This window comes from Myxine glutinosa, chromosome 6 (genome assembly GCF_964187855.1).
Source record: "Myxine glutinosa chromosome 6, kmMyxGlut1.1, whole genome shotgun sequence".
Taxonomy (NCBI): domain Eukaryota; kingdom Metazoa; phylum Chordata; class Myxini; order Myxiniformes; family Myxinidae; genus Myxine; species Myxine glutinosa.
In genome coordinates this window covers 154,308,098-154,325,760 of record NC_136266.1, presented here as the reverse complement: position 1 = coordinate 154,325,760, position 17,663 = coordinate 154,308,098, and the positions used below count along the sequence as shown (strand labels likewise).

The window sequence follows — 17,663 nt, the reverse complement described above, 5'->3', positions numbered from 1 at the left end:
TGGCTCAGCCTGTCATCCTTCTGAGGTCGGCAAATTGAGTACCAGCTCACTGGTAATTGGGGCACTGCAGCAGTGGCACAAACATGCTTCCAGAGAAATGCTGCAACCAGCAACCACAGGCTGCATACGAAACAACAACTGAGTGCAGAAAGATGTATTGCTGCAATGAAGCAACAAAAATAGGAGCCAACCTCAGTTTGCAGAGACCACGTAACCACAGATGGGTGAATATCTCATGTGTGCTCTTGTTGTCACTTCAAGGTAATTTTATCCATATATTTTTTTATTTTTAATATCTACAGACTTGGCATTTAATATGGAATATTTTTTTTTTCTTGACTTGGGTTTACTTTCTTAACTCAGTATATCAATCTGGTGAGTTTCTTTTACACTTTGGTGATTTATTTGTTAAAAGAACCATGTCACTGATTGTCTGTCGCAGCAAGAAGTCAACAACAGGATTATATCACAGATGGCGTGGCAAAATGTACGGACAGGTGCATTTGATGATTGGCTTCACAGTCGGGTATATAAGGGTTGTTGCGTTCTGTATTAGTGGAAAACAACTGCTGCACGTCTCCAAAAGTTATTGCCGCTTCCTCTGGAGATGGTCCGTCAACTCGACAATGCTGTTTGTCATGGAGTGGTGGCTTTACGAAATTACGGCATGAAACAGCGTGCTATTGCTCGGCAGTATGGCATCACTCAAGGTCAGGTGTCAAAGATCCTAACACGAAATGCTCAGAGGGGTGTCCCTACTCCAATACCGAGGCCAGGACGTCCCCGCAGAAGCACAAGGAGGGATGATCGCCAGCTGCACCGGTTAGTCCGCAATGGCCGTACCAAGTCAGCTAATCGGCTTCGGGCTGAGTGGCAGCAACTGACAAATGTGCCTGTATCCAGAAGGCTAGTCAATCAACGACTGGTTCAAGCAGGCTATCGTGCCAGGCGTCCCCTCAGAAAGCCACGCCTGACCAGACAACACAGCCAGCGCCGATTGCAGTGGGCCAGAGAGCACCGTCAATGGCAGCCAGGACACTGGAATCACGTGATCTTCAGTGACGAGTCTAGATTTCTGGTCTATCGTCACGATGGCCGCGTCCGAGTGCGCAGACAAGTGCATGAAGCCTACAACAAAGATTGTATAGTGCCAAGATTCCAAGCTGGAGGTGGTGGGGTGACCGTTTGGGCTGCTTTTCATGCAGGGGGCAAAACTGAGCTGGTTGTTCTGAATGGAAACCTGAACCAGTTCAAGTACAGGGCCATTCTGGAAGAAACATTGCTTCCATTTGCTCGTGCAGCCTTTCGAGGAAACTTTGTCTTCCAAGATGACAATGCACGGCCTCATCGTGCTCGCATGATCCAACACTTTCTTGCTGACCGTGGTGTAGAGCATATGGAGTGGCCTGCCATGTCCCCGGATATGAATCCGATAGAGAACTTGTGGGCAGAATTAACGCATCAAATCGACCACTTGGACCAGCAGCCGACCTCTGTGCGTGAATTGCAGCAGGCTATTGTCACTGCATGGCAAGCGATTCCTGTCCAAACCTTGGCAAATCTCGTGAACAGCATACCTCAACGTGTACGTGCTCTCCTGAATGCTCGTGGGGGTTACACGAAGTACTGAACTGTAATTTTACTGTCCGTAATCCCAGTCGTAATTTAACTTTTGTTTTTGTTAAAAAAATTTTTGGCTAATGTGCAAAATAAAGAGATACTTCTGGAAAACGTACAGAAGTTTAACACAGTACTGTCCGTGAATTGAGTTCGATATCAGTTTACATCACTTTCAAGGATCAATTTATTTGTTTCGAAATGTCAAATGTGGTTTTTGTTTCTTTTAAAGGTCACATTAACAAAATCTAGAATAATTTCAACATAATTCCAATGAACTTTTGGTTCTAAGACATCTTGAAAAGTAAGTTCACCCCCACAAAAAATATATTCCATATATGCCAAGTCTGTATATCATCTATTTTATTTTATCTTTCATCATATATCTTTTTTTAAATATCATTATTATTTTTATCATCCTCTATGGCAGACTTGGTCTGTCTGTGTGCCCTTTTCAATTGATCATTGCATACATGTGCACCCCAACCATCCCAAATGTTCTCCCTTTCCACTCTCCAGACAAACACAACACTATTCTGCTTAATTTATCATCATATCTCCTTGTTATTGTTTGTCCCTTAATGGCCCTCAGACTTGTTACCTCCGCCACCAAAGGTGGATGGTGGTTATGTTTTCGCCCCTGTCTGTCCGTTTGGTTGTTTGTGAACACGATATCTAAAAAGTTGTGGATGGATTTGGACGAAATTTGGCAGAGATGTAGAGTATGTGATAAGGATGAAATGATTAGATATTGGTGAAGATAAGGATCCGGCTACAATAATTTTTTAAGTGATTCTTCACCATTGGGAGATAGGGCAAAAACGATACATAGCAAGATATCTCAGAACGTTGTGGACGGATTTGGATGAAACTTTATGGAGAGGTTGTGTGTGTGACAAGGAATAATCGATTCGATGTTTGTTGGTGAAGATCCTGAACTGAATATGGATTCGGATATGAGAATTTATTTTTTTTAAAGTGATTCTTCACCATTGAGTGATAGGGTTAAAACCAACATATAACAGGATATCTCAAAAAGACATGGACGGATTTGGACGAAACTTGTTGGACAGGTTGTGTGTGGGACAAAGAAGAATCGAATCAATTTTGGTGAAGATCCGGATCCGGATCCAGATAGCATAATTTTTTCAGTGATTCTTCACCATTGAGCGATATGGCCAACCAGGCAGAGGTATGCTCTTTACTGAGTGCCGTTCTAGTTTTGTTACGCCACACACAACATGCATTCAACGTTGAGCTTGAACAGAGCTGATCAGACAGTTCCACATGAATGGATAATCACATTTACTCATCCCCAACATACAAAACAACACACAAACAAATATTGATAAAACTTGCTGTACCTGTAAAGAGTGACATTAGAATACAGAGCTCATTATGATCACTCGTTCTTTATGTAATTAGTTGCTAATGTGTGTATGTAAATATATTGTTACAGGTCGCGGTTAGATGTTATAGACCGAGCGGTGGTGTAAGACCGCGACCTAACAAAACTCACCCGATTCACCCAGACTTTGGCCGTATCGCACCCCAGCTGCTCAATGAGGGAAAAGACGAAAACGACGCAATGCAAAGAGGAAAACGAAGACAAAAAGGTTGGAAATACTACTAAATTTATTTACTATTTACACACATAAGCAAAAAGAAAGCAGTCACGTTTATTTACAGGCACATGAGACGCAGGTGACACAGTGAAAATGATTAGCTTACCTACAGACTTAATTAACCCAGGACAGAACAAACAGAACACTGACTCACGCGGGGAATGCCAGGAATGGCAGAAGGTGGATGGCTGGAGGTGAACGCTTGGTGGAGCCAACACGGAGCTTGGTGGAGCCAACACGGAGCTTGGTGGAGCCAACACGGAGCTTGGTGGAGCCAACACGGAGCTTGGTGGAGCCAACACGGAGCTTGGTGGAGCCAACACGGAGCTTGGTGGAGCCTTGGTGTGACGGGTTCTCTCTTCTCTGTAAAAGCTCAACCGTCTTGTCTCTGGTAAAAGCTCAACTCTTCCAGTCTCTTGTAAAAGCGAATCTCTCTGACTCCTCTCCACGGCTTGGGCTCCCTTGTGTCTGCCGGTAAAAACTCATCTCCTTTGGCCACACCCCTGCCTTGGGTTATATAGGCCCCCGCCCCTCAACCTTTGCGAACCTCCCCGACCGCTCTTCTTCCGCCCTCTGTAGCCAAACCCCTGGCTCATGGTTGGTCGAGCGGGGCTGGTTCACTCCTCCCCCTCTATGACGAGGTGGAGACACGCCTTTCTTCCCCAACCCTGCCTCGTGGCCAATGGCGGCAATTGGATCGGAGGTAATTGTTGATGGGAATGGCAGGGAATCTATCTCTTTCACTGGTGTAATGGAGTACTTCAATTAATGGGAGACACAGCCTTACCCTAAAACACAGAATAAGAGATAACTATCAACAGGTATATTCTATTACTTGGCTGACGTGTATGCTTGTGGACTATGGGACGCCCTTTTGGTCTTTACACAGCTCCGGAGGCAGGAGGCACAGAATAAACAATAATCACAATAATAAAGCACACAATAAAAAAAATATACAGTCCTCATATCCGCAACACTGCACCCTCCTCCTCTTAGGCACGTCCCGGGCCTACAACTTTTATTTAGTGTGACACGTAGGTGTAGTTCCCTCTACTTTTAACCTGACCCTGAGTGCGACAGTTTTAAAACATAAATAAATGTGTCCCGCTGCTCCATTGCACCCTGCCTAACAGACTTACGCCCACAGTTAACCGAATTGCGGAATGGTCTTCAAACTATACACTGACGGTGGGGAGCATTATCTACAATTGACGCTACTTTTATTTACAAAACTAACCCAGGACCTGTAATTGTTCTTTCTGGGGGGGAGACAGTCTGCTCTGCATCAATGCACCATGAAAGCACCTATAACGCACCAACACACCCTCAAGCACCAATCAGTGCAGTCACCACTGTTCATCAATAAAATAAATTCAACAACCCCTAACCCTGCAGGTGTCTCTTGCTCTTCGGCTCCCTCTGCTGGTGATTATTATTTGTTCTTCCAGATGTTGTCATTCTTTTGCTTTGCTTACTGGCGGCCTATTTTCAATAAAGTGTGCCCAATGTGTCCTTATTATTTGCTTTATTTATGGCCCACAGGGCCGACTATGTGTGGTTCACCTGTGGGGCATCGGTGCCCTGTGGCCAAGGTCCGCCAGCAAGATTTCGGGCCCTCATGGCCGGTTCCAGCAGAGGGGCCATGCCCCAACCCATAGGGTCCATAGGTGGTGCTCGGCCACAGACATGTGGTCCATAATGTGGTGCATCGATGCAGACAGCTGGTTCTGGGAATTTCGGGCGCACAATGGCCGACCCACGCACGCTCCCCTCGGCGCCCAACGGCGCACAGGTCATGTGGGAGACAAAAGGGGAAAGACAATTGAGCGAGGGGTAAGGTCACAAGGGTACACATCAATAAGGCAATGCAAGGCGAAATGCGTACGGAGGGCGAAGTGAGAAAGCTCGTCCGTACCGTACGTCACCCCCCTGTCACCTACACTACCCTTGCCCTTACCCCATATGTACAAAAATCTACACATTTACAAATTCGTCACTACTGTCACGTCTTCCCCATATTTCCCCTATACCAAATTCGTCTCCACAATCCCTCTACTTCAAAATTTGCCATCACCAATTCATCATCAATCCTCATAAGGAGGGAGAGATGGAATTACGCACAATGTCACACCCACGTCATGATGCGTCTCACAATCCAAACATTTGCATCATAAAAAATAATCAAAACATGGCATGGTGCGGAGTACCTGTCACCTCAGGTGAGTGGATGCAGATGGTGCGAGGGGATCCTTCATCCTAACTATCCTCTAAATGATTTTAACACACTTTACACTACCCGGGGTCTTTCTCCGGCCAAACCATTGGCCCTCTTACACTATGGGTTCTAAAAACCAATTCCCATTGGCCAAACTGTGGTGCTTTTCAATTTGGGGTCTCACTCCCCCGATTCATCTCTCGGTGCCCTCGCACAATTTCTGGGCTGCGACGTGTAACTCTCCCAGCAGGTCTACCCACCTGCACACCCCCACCACTGCAGTTGCCTCCGAGCTTACCTGCTCCTTACCCTAACCTAACTACCTGGGGAAGGCCCTCTGGCGCTCTCCCCACTCGGTGCCCTCTCTGGCACTGGGCTGCCCGATCCACACCCGGGATCCTCAGGCACCCACTCACAACTATCGGCTCCCAGAGCCCACCTGCGGCCTCACCTGGCCGACATCCTCACAGTGGTGGAGTGCCCAACCAACTACACACACTAACAGGCTACACGCCCAGCCATTTCCACGACACTAATGCACCCATCCAAATATCATTCTGTCACCCGCACCACAGATGCCAATATCCAATCACAATTTACCTATACCCTCTACCTAACACTTACACTACCCGCCCCGGGTATTCGTGAAAGGGGTCCACTCTTCCCCCATCCACACCTTCGCACCATGCACACCACTCCGTACCACTTACTCCAACTCTCTCCACACACCTGTACTTGCACACCTGTGCTCTCACTCTTGGTGCCGCCTGCACCCTTCTCTCCCCAAGCGCATTCGCGCTGATCCACAACACTCACTACTCATACACTGCTCCACACACCTGTCCAGTTGCACACCTGTGCAATCACACCTGTTCAATTCTCACACAGCATCATCTCACCTAACTACTCCCCTCTGAAACTTGCGCTTCCCAGTCGTCCCTTTAAACTATTGCGCTCCCTCGTCATTATCATCCACACTAAACTACCTGCATCCCCACTACAGGTATCAGTCACTAACTAAACTTAACGTCACCTAATGTCAATCTCTTCTAGATCCCTACAATATAACCTAACCCACCCGGGCTAGTTTTCACTGCCATACACCCCATACTCTATTGCTCCTTTGCCCCCATCTGTGAGGGATGGTGGATTTGCCATCCCACCACATCGGGGGTCTCTCACTATCAATTTTGCACATCAAATTTCAACAAATCAAAAATTTGCCAATCACTGCCCATCATCTGCCAATCACTACTGCCAATCCCTTGCCAATCATCAAATTTTGTTTTTCTCTAATTTTGGGTCCAAAACACTATCCTCATCACCCGTCTACTTATTAGATCCTCTCGGTGCGCCGTGACATCATTAAACTCGGTTCGTAAAGCCGAGCAATGAATTCGGGTGGTTTGGTCGCCTGCAGGTTGAGTCCGTCCGGCTTTCGGTTTAAGGGAGGTGGTTTGGTTGGACCGAGGCTCCACGCACCATCTCGGCGCGGCACCTTGCGGTCCCGGGCCCGATGGCTCAATCTCCCCCGGTCGGAACCCCGTCCCCACGAGGGGGCACCGTTCCGCCTCCTCCCACTCGCCCTTGAACCGGACCGGTCGCCTCGCCCGGCAAAGCCCGGACTCGACCGTGCGGGGCGGGGCCAAGCCCGAATCGGCAACGACGCTTCGAAGAGAAGCGACGCAGCATCGCCATCGATCCGCGCCGGGCCTCGCACCCAACCAAGCACCGCTCGCACCGAGTGCTCGCATCGGCTATCCGTCGCTCTAACCACTAAACCGGTCACCGTCGGTGCTTTACTTGCATGCTTACAAGCATACGCTACCCCTTTCACCCTCACAAAACCTGGCGTTCCAACGCCGTCCGTACATTCCACCAACGCTCTCTCTGTTACACACCACACCTCTTGCGCACACTTCGGTCCACACCTCTCCTCCGTTACGTCCTCCGTAACACTCACCATGGGCGTGCACTCCGTATTGCTCTCACTCCCTGTGTCACACCCCGTACACACCGACGTGCATTCTCGCTCGCACTCGGTTTCACTCCCACACTTTATAACACACCCACTCGCCGACGCACACTTTTTTCTCCCACGCGTGCCATTTCCACTCACACGGGACCCTTCACCAACGCCCGGGTGCTTCCTCGATCCCAAGCGCGCGAAAATTCTTTTGTCGCTAAACATCCTCCTGCAAAATCTACCCGCACAATATACAGCACGACTCACCTGGGGGATCCTTTTCTCCACGCGAACCTGCAAACTTCCATTCGGGTTAGCGAGTACAGCATCAGGATGTGCATTTAGACTTTGAGCAATTTCCATTCCTTCCTCCGATTGTTGCTCTTTTAACTTTAAGTCCCCGGTCTCTCCAATTTCAACTATACCCATAATTTCTTTGTTCACCTCGACGACCGTTGGCTTTAATAAAATTCCCTCTACCTCATCGGTCGCCGGCTTTTTCAAACCCCGTGTCGCGATTTCTACCCCCGTCATTGTACCCGTGCTTTCCTCCGCTTCGCTCAACCGGCGCTTTTCGACCCGCTTTACCTCCTCGTGCACCCGTGGGACCTGCTCGCCCAACCTGCGGTCTCTGTCCCTCTGCTCCCTTTCCTCCCAATCGGCCCCCATCCTATCCATTTTTGCATTCATTTCGGCCATGAAGGCTTGCATTTGGGCCACCGTTGGTAGTACAAAGGGTACTGTCACGATTTGTTGCAACAAAAGGTTCAAATCCAACGGCGGCGCTGCTACGGTCGCGGGCGTGGGCACCGTGGCCATGTGCGAGGCGCCATTTTGCGCGTCTGATACCCCCTCAACCACATTGCCATTTTTCTCCTCCCTTTCCTCCACATACATTTCCCCGAGGTCCTGGGTCGATTCCACCCCGTCTATCTCTCCCACCGGCATCCCGTCGCCTTGAACAGCCATGGCGCGATTTCAAAATTCGGGTTTTGCTTTAAAAAAACAAATTTCGGCAGCTCGTAATTTTGACCAAAAATTTTTTTTCTAGATGTTTTAAAAATTTGGTTCGGGACCCGAATTCCACTCCCAGACACCAATTGTTACAGGTCGCGGTTAGATGTTATAGACCGAGCGGTGGTGTAAGACCGCGACCTAACAAAACTCACCCGATTCACCCAGACTTTGGCCGTATCGCACCCCAGCTGCTCAATGAGGGAAAAGACGAAAACGACGCAATGCAAAGAGGAAAACGAAGACAAAAAGGTTGGAAATACTACTAAATTTATTTACTATTTACACACATAAGCAAAAAGAAAGCAGTCACGTTTATTTACAGGCACATGAGATGCAGGTGACACAGTGAAAAGGATTAGCTTACCTACAGACTTAATTAACCCAGGACAGAACAAACAGAACACTGACTCACGCGGGGAATGCCAGGAATGGCAGAAGGTGGATGGCTGGAGGTGAACGCTTGGTGGAGCCAACACGGAGCTTGGTGGAGCCAACACGGAGCTTGGTGGAGCCAACACGGAGCTTGGTGGAGCCAACAAGGAGCTTGGTGGAGCCTTGGTGTGACGGGTTCTCTCTTCTCTGTAAAAGCTCAACCGTCTTGTCTCTGGTAAAAGCTCAACTCTTCCAGTCTCTTGTAAAAGCGAATCTCTCTGACTCCTCTCCACGGCTTGGGCTCCCTTGTGTCTGCCGGTAAAAACTCATCTCCTTTGGCCACACCCCTGCCTTGGGTTATATAGGCCCCCGCCCCTCAACCTTTGCGAACCTCCCCGACCGCTCTTCTTCCGCCCTCTGTAGCCAAACCCCTGGCTCATGGTTGGTCGAGCGGGGCTGGTTCACTCCTCCCCCTCTATGACGAGGTGGAGACACGCCTTTCTTCCCCAACCCTGCCTCGTGGCCAATGGCGGCAATTGGATCGGAGGTAATTGGTGATGGGAATGGAAGGGAATCTATCTCTTTCACTGGTGCAATGGAGTACTTCAATTAATGGGAGACACAGCCTTACCCTAAAACACAGAATAAGAGATAACTATCAACAGGTATATTCTATTACTTGGCTGACGTGTATGCTTGTGGACTATGGGACGCCCTTTTGGTCTTTACACAGCTCCGGAGGCAGGAGGCACAGAATAAACAATAATCACAATAATAAAGCACACAATAAAAAAAATATACAGTCCTCATATCCGCAACAATATACAGGGTGGGCGGAAAGTCGATCCCTATTTTAGATTGGTAAAAAAAGTCGAACATTATCAATTTATTTGAAAATAAGTAATTTGAAAAGGTAGGCACAAAGGTTAAGTTTTCTCTAGAATTCAATGTGGGCTCCAATTCTTGCCACCAGCTTCTGGAGCCGCCCAGGAATGGCGTCCACTGACTTCAGTAGGAACTCCGGCGGGATGGAAGACATGACTTCCCGAATACGGTCCTCCAGTTCTTCCAATGTCCTCGGTTTGGTGCGGTACACTTCTTCCTTTGCCCACCCGCAAAGAAAGAAGTCGCACGGTGTCAAGTCGGGGCTCCTGGCTGGCCATTCATTTGGACCACGACGACCCATCCAACGCCCTGGGAAGTTGACATCCAGCCAGTCACGAACAACATGAGCAAAATGCGGAGGGGCGCCATCTTGCATAAATATCAGATCGTCGATATTCTCCCATGTGCTGACAACCGGCCAGACCTCGTCTCGCAACATAGCCAGGTACCGCTCAGCATTCATGGTGTTGCGCAGAAGGAACGGGCCCACAACCTTATCCGAGGTCATACCACACCACACCGTTACCTTTGGCCGATTCTGCCTTTTTTCAGCGCAAACCACAGGATCCTCTCCTGCCCAGTAGTGGCAGTTGTGACGGTTGACAAAGCCTCCGACGTGGAACACCGCCTCGTCGCTCCAGAGGATGTTGCGGAAGAGAGGGGGCCAGTCTTCATGCCAAGCCAGCATGATTTCCCCGAACTCCATGCGAATGTCGCAGTCTTCGTCCGAGAGAGACGTTAAAGTTGTACAACGTTAAAGTTAATTGTACAACGTTAAAGAACACAGCACAATAATATATAGTAATACACTCGCATTTTATACATAATTTATAAGTACTTTAAAATAGGGAGCGACTTTCCACCCACCATGTATATATATATATATATATATATATATATATATATATATATATATATATATATATATATATATATATATATATATATATATATATATATATATATATATACGTATATATATATATATATACACAAAGAATTAAGTTAAGCACCCCCCCCCCCCGTTTTTTTACAACCTCGCACATTACAAGTTTGTTGTCGTCAAAACAGTGTAATATACCCATGATATTGCTATATTTTCTGGAGAAGTGATATTATGGTCACATAAAAACATAACAATCATGCCGTTTTCAATATTTTATTCTGAATAATTTAAGGTGAAATATTTTGGGAATTTTAGGCATATTTTCACCTCAATTTAAGTATGGAGCTATAGGTCCATCACGGACAGTGTGGATGACGTTTATGTTTTCTAACGTACAGTCATTGTTCTGAGAAGACCTCTAGCGATCTCTGCGTCAATAACGTGTGTAGGACCCACGTGATCGGATCACTGACTCAACCCTACGTCTCATAGACCCTGTAAGCCGTCGTATGCGTTGCTGTGGCAGGTTGTTCCATTCCCGATGTAATGCACGTTCCAATTCATCCAGATTGGCTATTGGAGGGACCATCTTCGCAATTTGTCGTCCCAACATGTCCCAAACGTGCTCGAGGGGGTTCAACCTGCCACAGCAACGCATACGACGGCTTACAGGGTCTATGAGACGTAGGGTTGAGTCAGTGATCCGATCACGTGGGTCCTACACACGTTATTGACACAAAGATCGCTAGAGGTCTTCTCAGAACAATGACTGTACGTTAGAAAACATAAACATCATCCACACTGTCCGTGATGGACCTATAGCTCCATACTTAAATTGAGGTGAAAATATGCCTAAAATTCCCAAAAAATTTCACCTTAAATTATTCAGAATAAAATATTGAAAACGGCATGATTGTTATGTTTTTATGTGACCATAATATCACTTCTCCAGAAAATATAGCAATATCATGGGTATATTACACTGTTTTGACGACAACAAACTTGTAATGTGCGAGGTTGTAAAAAAACGGGGGGGGTGCTTAACTTAATTCTTTGTGTATATATATATATATATATATATATATATATATATATATATATAAGTATATATATATTGTTACAGACGTGGCTTGGATGTTATTTACCGAGCGGTTTTATGGTATGACCACGTCTGCACAAGTTACCCCGATTGCACCCGGGGTTGACGAATCGCGCTATGCTAGACCAATGAAGGAAAAAGAAGACACACGGCTGGAATTAATACGACACGACACCAGGGATACGGTTCTCAAAGGTTGTTATTACAATAATGCGGAAGGTTTAGATTACAGGGACAAGAGGGAAACATAGGAAGGTGGGCACTTAAACACACTTATATTAACCCCAACGGACGACAGATAAACGGGACAAGGCTCACTCACACGGGGTTTGATTGCAACGAAAGCGGGTAGCGATCGCTCCAGGTGCACCTGGAGCTCAGGGCAGGATCACGTACGGTCCAGTTTAAGAGATGCGGTGGAGGTATTGCAGCGCTCGAGGGGTGGCGACTTCTCTCTCCAGGCTGGGGGCGCATCTCACGTCACGTCCGGCAAGCGGCTGCGTATATCCGGCGGGGAGTGACACGCCCTCGGCTCGTTAGCTCCGCCTCGTGGAATCGGCACGTTGCTTCTCATTGGGTGCGTGCGGGGGGGTTACTGGCTCCGCCCCTGACGAGGAGCTGACAGCCAGCCCCTTCGGGGTAACCCCGTGGAGCGCATGGTCTGGAGCTAATCGAGCCGGTGTGAGGACGCATCCTCCCCCGCTCCGCCGCCATCTCCTCTGTTGTTGTTGTAATTGTTGTTGTAGTTGTTGTTATTGTTGTTGTTTGGGGAAGAAGATGGGAGGAGGTATGGGAAAGGTCCTAAACTCACTACTGATGCCATATAATCACATTCTGGTGCAACGAAGAGTCATAATTAATGGAGACGAGGCCTTAACTGACATAGAATAAGAATAACTAGGAAGATGTCCGAAAGTTGTCTACGTGTGGTGCGGTGGACCTGGGCACGACATTTAATGGGGGAATAAGGGGAAGGTCGGCTCTACTGATTGTTATTTACATGCAATGGGACTAGGGAATGGGGGACTGGGGAAAGTTGGGGAGTATTGGAGAAAATAGGGGAATATTTACAAGCGGATATGGAGGCCAAATTCCATATTCGCAACATTGCACCCTTCTCTACCCTCGGGGCGTCCCGACCCGATAAATTTTTACCTACTTTAGTGTGGCACGCAATGTAGTTCCCTCTACTATTAACTCTACCCTGAGTGCGACATTTTACAGATATTCACAAATGAGTAAATATGTCCCCCTGCGACGTTGCACCCTTCTCCTCACAGAAACACACCCACAGGATAACCGAATCCGGAAAGAATTCTCAAACTAAACATACAGCCGGTAGGGAGCAATATTTACAAGACTACGCTGCTATTTACACTACGATCCAGGACCTGTTTTTGGAGGAACACATGCAGATGTTATGCATAGAGAGAGCGCGCTTGCCAACATCGATACACCAACCCACGAGTGCTCTGTGGCCGACGGCCTTTAATAACGTGCAGAGCACCCTTTCCCAGCATCAAAAGCACCACCCTACCACACAGTCAGCACCATCCGGTGCAGTCACCATTGTTCCTTGGAATAAAAATAAATTCGACAACCCCTAACCCTGCAGGTGTCTCTTGCTCTTCTTGTGGTGCACTTGGTGTTAATTAACAGTGGTTCACCTTTATGGCATAGGTGCCACGTTGACCCATAGATCCTTCCACGGGTGGTGCTTGGCCGCAAAAGAGCTGCGGTCCATTGTGGGTGGCCACAAACATTGCGGTCCATATGGTGTATCGATCCAGGCAGCCAACAGCGAAAGTGCAGGCCCACAACTGCGTAGCCAGCACCTCTCTCTCCTCTCTCTCTACCCCAAAGCCAGATCCTCGGAGGTGGGAGACAAAAGAAGCAGACAAGTGAGTAAGGTGGTAAGGGCGCAAAAGTGCACGCAATACAAGATGATGCACACTGGGGGCACATGGGAACCAGGTGAGACAGGTACGTTCCTATCGTACGCCCCCCCCCCACCAGGTAACCTACATGGCCCCTCCCTTACCCCTTACTGTATCCACAAAACACAACACTACCCATAAACATCTACTTTACAAATCGACAAACATCCCTACTGTCTTCCCCGTTCCTCCCATAAACCAAATTCGTCTTCTCTCCCTCCTAACCAATCAAATTTGCCATTTTCAACTCTCATCAAAATTTGCCATTACCAATTCATCATCAGTCCCTCCTAGGGAGGGAGAGATGGAATCACCCCAATGTCTCATCCACGTCGTGATGCGTCTCACAAATCCTCACAGCAATCTCATTTCCTGCACAAAACAAAGAAAACACAGGTGTGGAGTCATCATCATCACCACAGGTAAGTGGCTGCGTATGGTGCGACAGGTTCATCAATCCTAACTATCTCCTAAATGACTTTAACAACTTTACACTACCCGGGGGCTTTCTCCGGCCAAACCATTGGCCCTCTTACACTATGGGTTCTAAAAACCAATTCCCATTGGCCAAACTGTGGTGCTCTTCAATTTGGGGTCTCACTCCCCCGATTCATCTCCCGGTGCCCTCGCACAATTTCTGGGCTGCGGCGTGTACCTCTCCCAGTGGGTCTACCCACCTGCACACCTCCACCACTGCAGTTGCCTCCGAGCTTACCTGCTCCTCACCCTAACCTAACTACCTGGGGAAGGCCCTCTGGCTCTCTCCCCACTCCGTGCCCTCTCTGGCACTGGGCTGCCCGATCCACACCCGGGATCCTCAGGCACCCACTCACAACTACCGGCCCCCAGAGCCCACCTGCGGCCTCACCTGGCCGACATCCTCACAGTGGTGGAGTGCCCAACCAACTACACACACTAACAGGCTACACGCCCAGCCATTTCCACAACACTAATGCACCCATTCACAACACCATTCTGCAACCGCACCACAGATGCCAATATCCAACCACAATTTACCTGCACCCTCTACCTAACACTTACACTACCCGCCCCGGGTATCCGTGATGGGGTCCACTCTTCCCCCATCCACACCTTCGCACCATGCACACCACTCCGTACCACTTACTCCAACTCTCTCCACACACCTGTATTTGCACACCTGTGCTCTCACACCTGGTGCCACCTGCACCCTTCTCTCCCCAAGCGCATTCGCGCTGATCCACAACACTCATTACTCACACACTGTTCCTCACACCTGTCCAGTTGCACACCTGTGCAATCACACCTGTTCAGTTGCACACCTGTGCAATCACACCTGTTCCATCCTCACACACACGGCATCATCTCAGCTGACTACTCCCCTCTGAAACTTGCGCTTCCCAGTCGTCCCTTTAAACTATTGCGCTCCCACGTCATTATCATCCACACTAATCTACCTGCGTCCCCACTACAGGTATCAGTCACTAACTAAACTTAACGTCACCTAATGTCAATCTCTTCTAGGGCCCTACACACGATATATCCTAACCCACCCGGGCTAGTTTTCACTGCCATACACCCCATAAGCTATTGCTCCTTTGCCCCCCCATATGGGAAGGATGGTGGATTTGCCATCCCACCACATCGGGGGTCTCTCACTACCAATTTTGCACATCAAATTTCAACAAATCAAAAATTTGGCCAATCACTGCCCATCATCTGCCAATCACTACTGCCAATCCTTGGCCAATCATCAAATTTTGTTTTTCTCTAATTTTGGGTCCAAAACACTAACCTCATCACCCAGTCTACTCACTAATACCTCTCGGTGCGCCAATCCCTGTCCAAAGCCCGGCTTCGTAAAGCCAAGCAATGGATGCTGGTTGTTTTGTGCCAGCGGCTGAATGCGTCCGGCACTCGGTGCAGGGACGGGGGCTTACCCGGGCCGAGATCCCACGCATCACCTCGGCGTGGAGCCATCCAATGTCCCGATCTCGACCTGCCGGCACGTCTCAACAAAAAGTGGTCGCCATAACGACCCTTCCTATCCAGCTGCCCGCTCCGCCTAGTGGAGCACGGACGCGGCCGTCCCACGCGAGGCCCAGCGTGGATCGCGCACGGCGGTCCTTTCGAACCCGCCGTGGCTCGGATCCCCGCTGGTTCTCGCGGCACGCGAAGCCCGGCACGCACCGAGGGCCCGATTCGGCTATAAGTCGTTCTAAACTCGACCCCGTCTAACGTCGATGCTTCACCTGCATGCTTACACCCCGCAGCCCGTTCCTTGCTCACACATCCAGCCGTCTCCATGCTCCTCGTCGTACCTTTCCTTACACACCTCGGTACTCTCATTCCACTCACAGCCTTGGTCACACACCTGACCACCGAACACTTTGGCACACATCCGTTGGTAGCACACCACACCAACACACCTCTTCGCGCCCCCTCCTCTGTCACCTCCTCTGTGACAATCACAGGTGTGCCCTCATTCGCACACCCATCCACGTGCCTCACCACCAACTCCAGCGTGCATTCCCACTCACGCTCTACCATTCCAGGTGTGCATCCTTCCATCCCAGGTGTACATCCTCGCTCACCTGTCACAACTAACTCACGCTCCTTGTCACTCTCACTACTTTCACCTCCATTCTTGACAGCGCACTCACCCTTACTCTTGACAGCGCAGTCTTTCCCCATGCACCTGTCCGTCACACACCTTTCTCGCGCACACTCTCCCGTTACACCCTCTGTAACACTCACCACAGGTGGACACTCTTCCTTACTTCTGACAGCGCACTCTTTCCTCATGCACCTGTCCGTCACACACCTTCCTCGCGCACACTCTCCCGTTACACCCTCTGTAACACTCACCACAGGTGGCCACTCTTCCTTACTTCTGACAGCGCACTCTTTCCTCATGCACCTGTCCGTCACACACCTTTCTCGCGCACACTCCTGCGCACACTCTCCCGTCACACCCTCTGTAGTAACACTCACCACAGGTGGACACTCTTCCTTACTTCTGACAGCGCACTCTTTCCTCATGCACCTGTCCGTCACACACCTTTCTCGCGCACACTCCTGCGCACACTCTCCCGTCACACCCTCTGTAACACTCACCACAGGTGGACACTCTTCCTTACTTCTGACAGCGCACTCTTTCCTCATGCACCTGTCCGTCACACACCTTTCTCGCGCACACTCCTGCGCACACTCTCCCGTCACACCCTCTGTAACACTCACCACACCACGCTTCCATGTGCTCCCTCGCACACGCGCTACGACCGACTCACTCTCGCCAGCACACTCACTCCTTGGCACGCACTTTTTCCTCACACACCCCAGAGTCGGACTTTCTTGCACACCTCCTTTTTCGCACACCAGACCTGTCGCACACTTCACCAACGGCCTCTCACGAACACCCGGGTCTATCTCGACCCCCAAGCTTCTTAAATCCCCTGGCGCATCATACGCACGACCATATTGGTCACCACTTACACCGGGTCCTCTTCCTCTTCGCTTCTCCTCCATCACCTGCGAATCCCTCATCCGGTTAATGAGCACATCATCACGATCCAAACACAGACTTTGGACCAATTCTTTTATCTCCTCTTTTATCTCCTTGTTATCCCCTCTCCGTCGCTTTTTAATTTCGCTCACCCCTTCTTCCACTTCTTCTAATTTTTGCTTCATCTCCTTCATCTCTTCGTGCGCCCCTTTAAGTTCTTCCTCTAACTCCACTTTATTTTTTTCTATGTGCTCCCGCACCTCCCGCTCTTTAACCTCCATTACCTCTACCACCTTGTCCATTTTCCTCGTCAGGTCCTCATGTACCGTCTGACACTCTTTTTTAATTACCCCTACGTCCTTTTTCATCTCCTTCTGTGTCGATTTTAAACCCTCTATTACCGCTGTGTTCTTCTTTACCTGGTCCCCCAACTCCTTTTGTCCCACTGTCAGTTGTTCTACTCCCAGCGTCAACTCCTCTATACCACCTTGCAATTTTACAGTCCCCTTTCTCACCTCTTTCTCCATGCGCTCCTTACAGTGCCTCACCTCCTCGCGCAC

At 49.0% G+C, this 17,663-nt stretch overlaps 1 protein-coding gene across 1 annotated transcript in view; it reads right to left on the bottom strand.

Annotated features, from left to right (window-relative positions):
- LOC137429479 (putative E3 ubiquitin-protein ligase HECTD4) overlaps positions 1-17,663 on the bottom strand; it is a 224,760-nt gene that overhangs the window by 4,114 nt on the left and 202,983 nt on the right. The window lies entirely within an intron of this gene.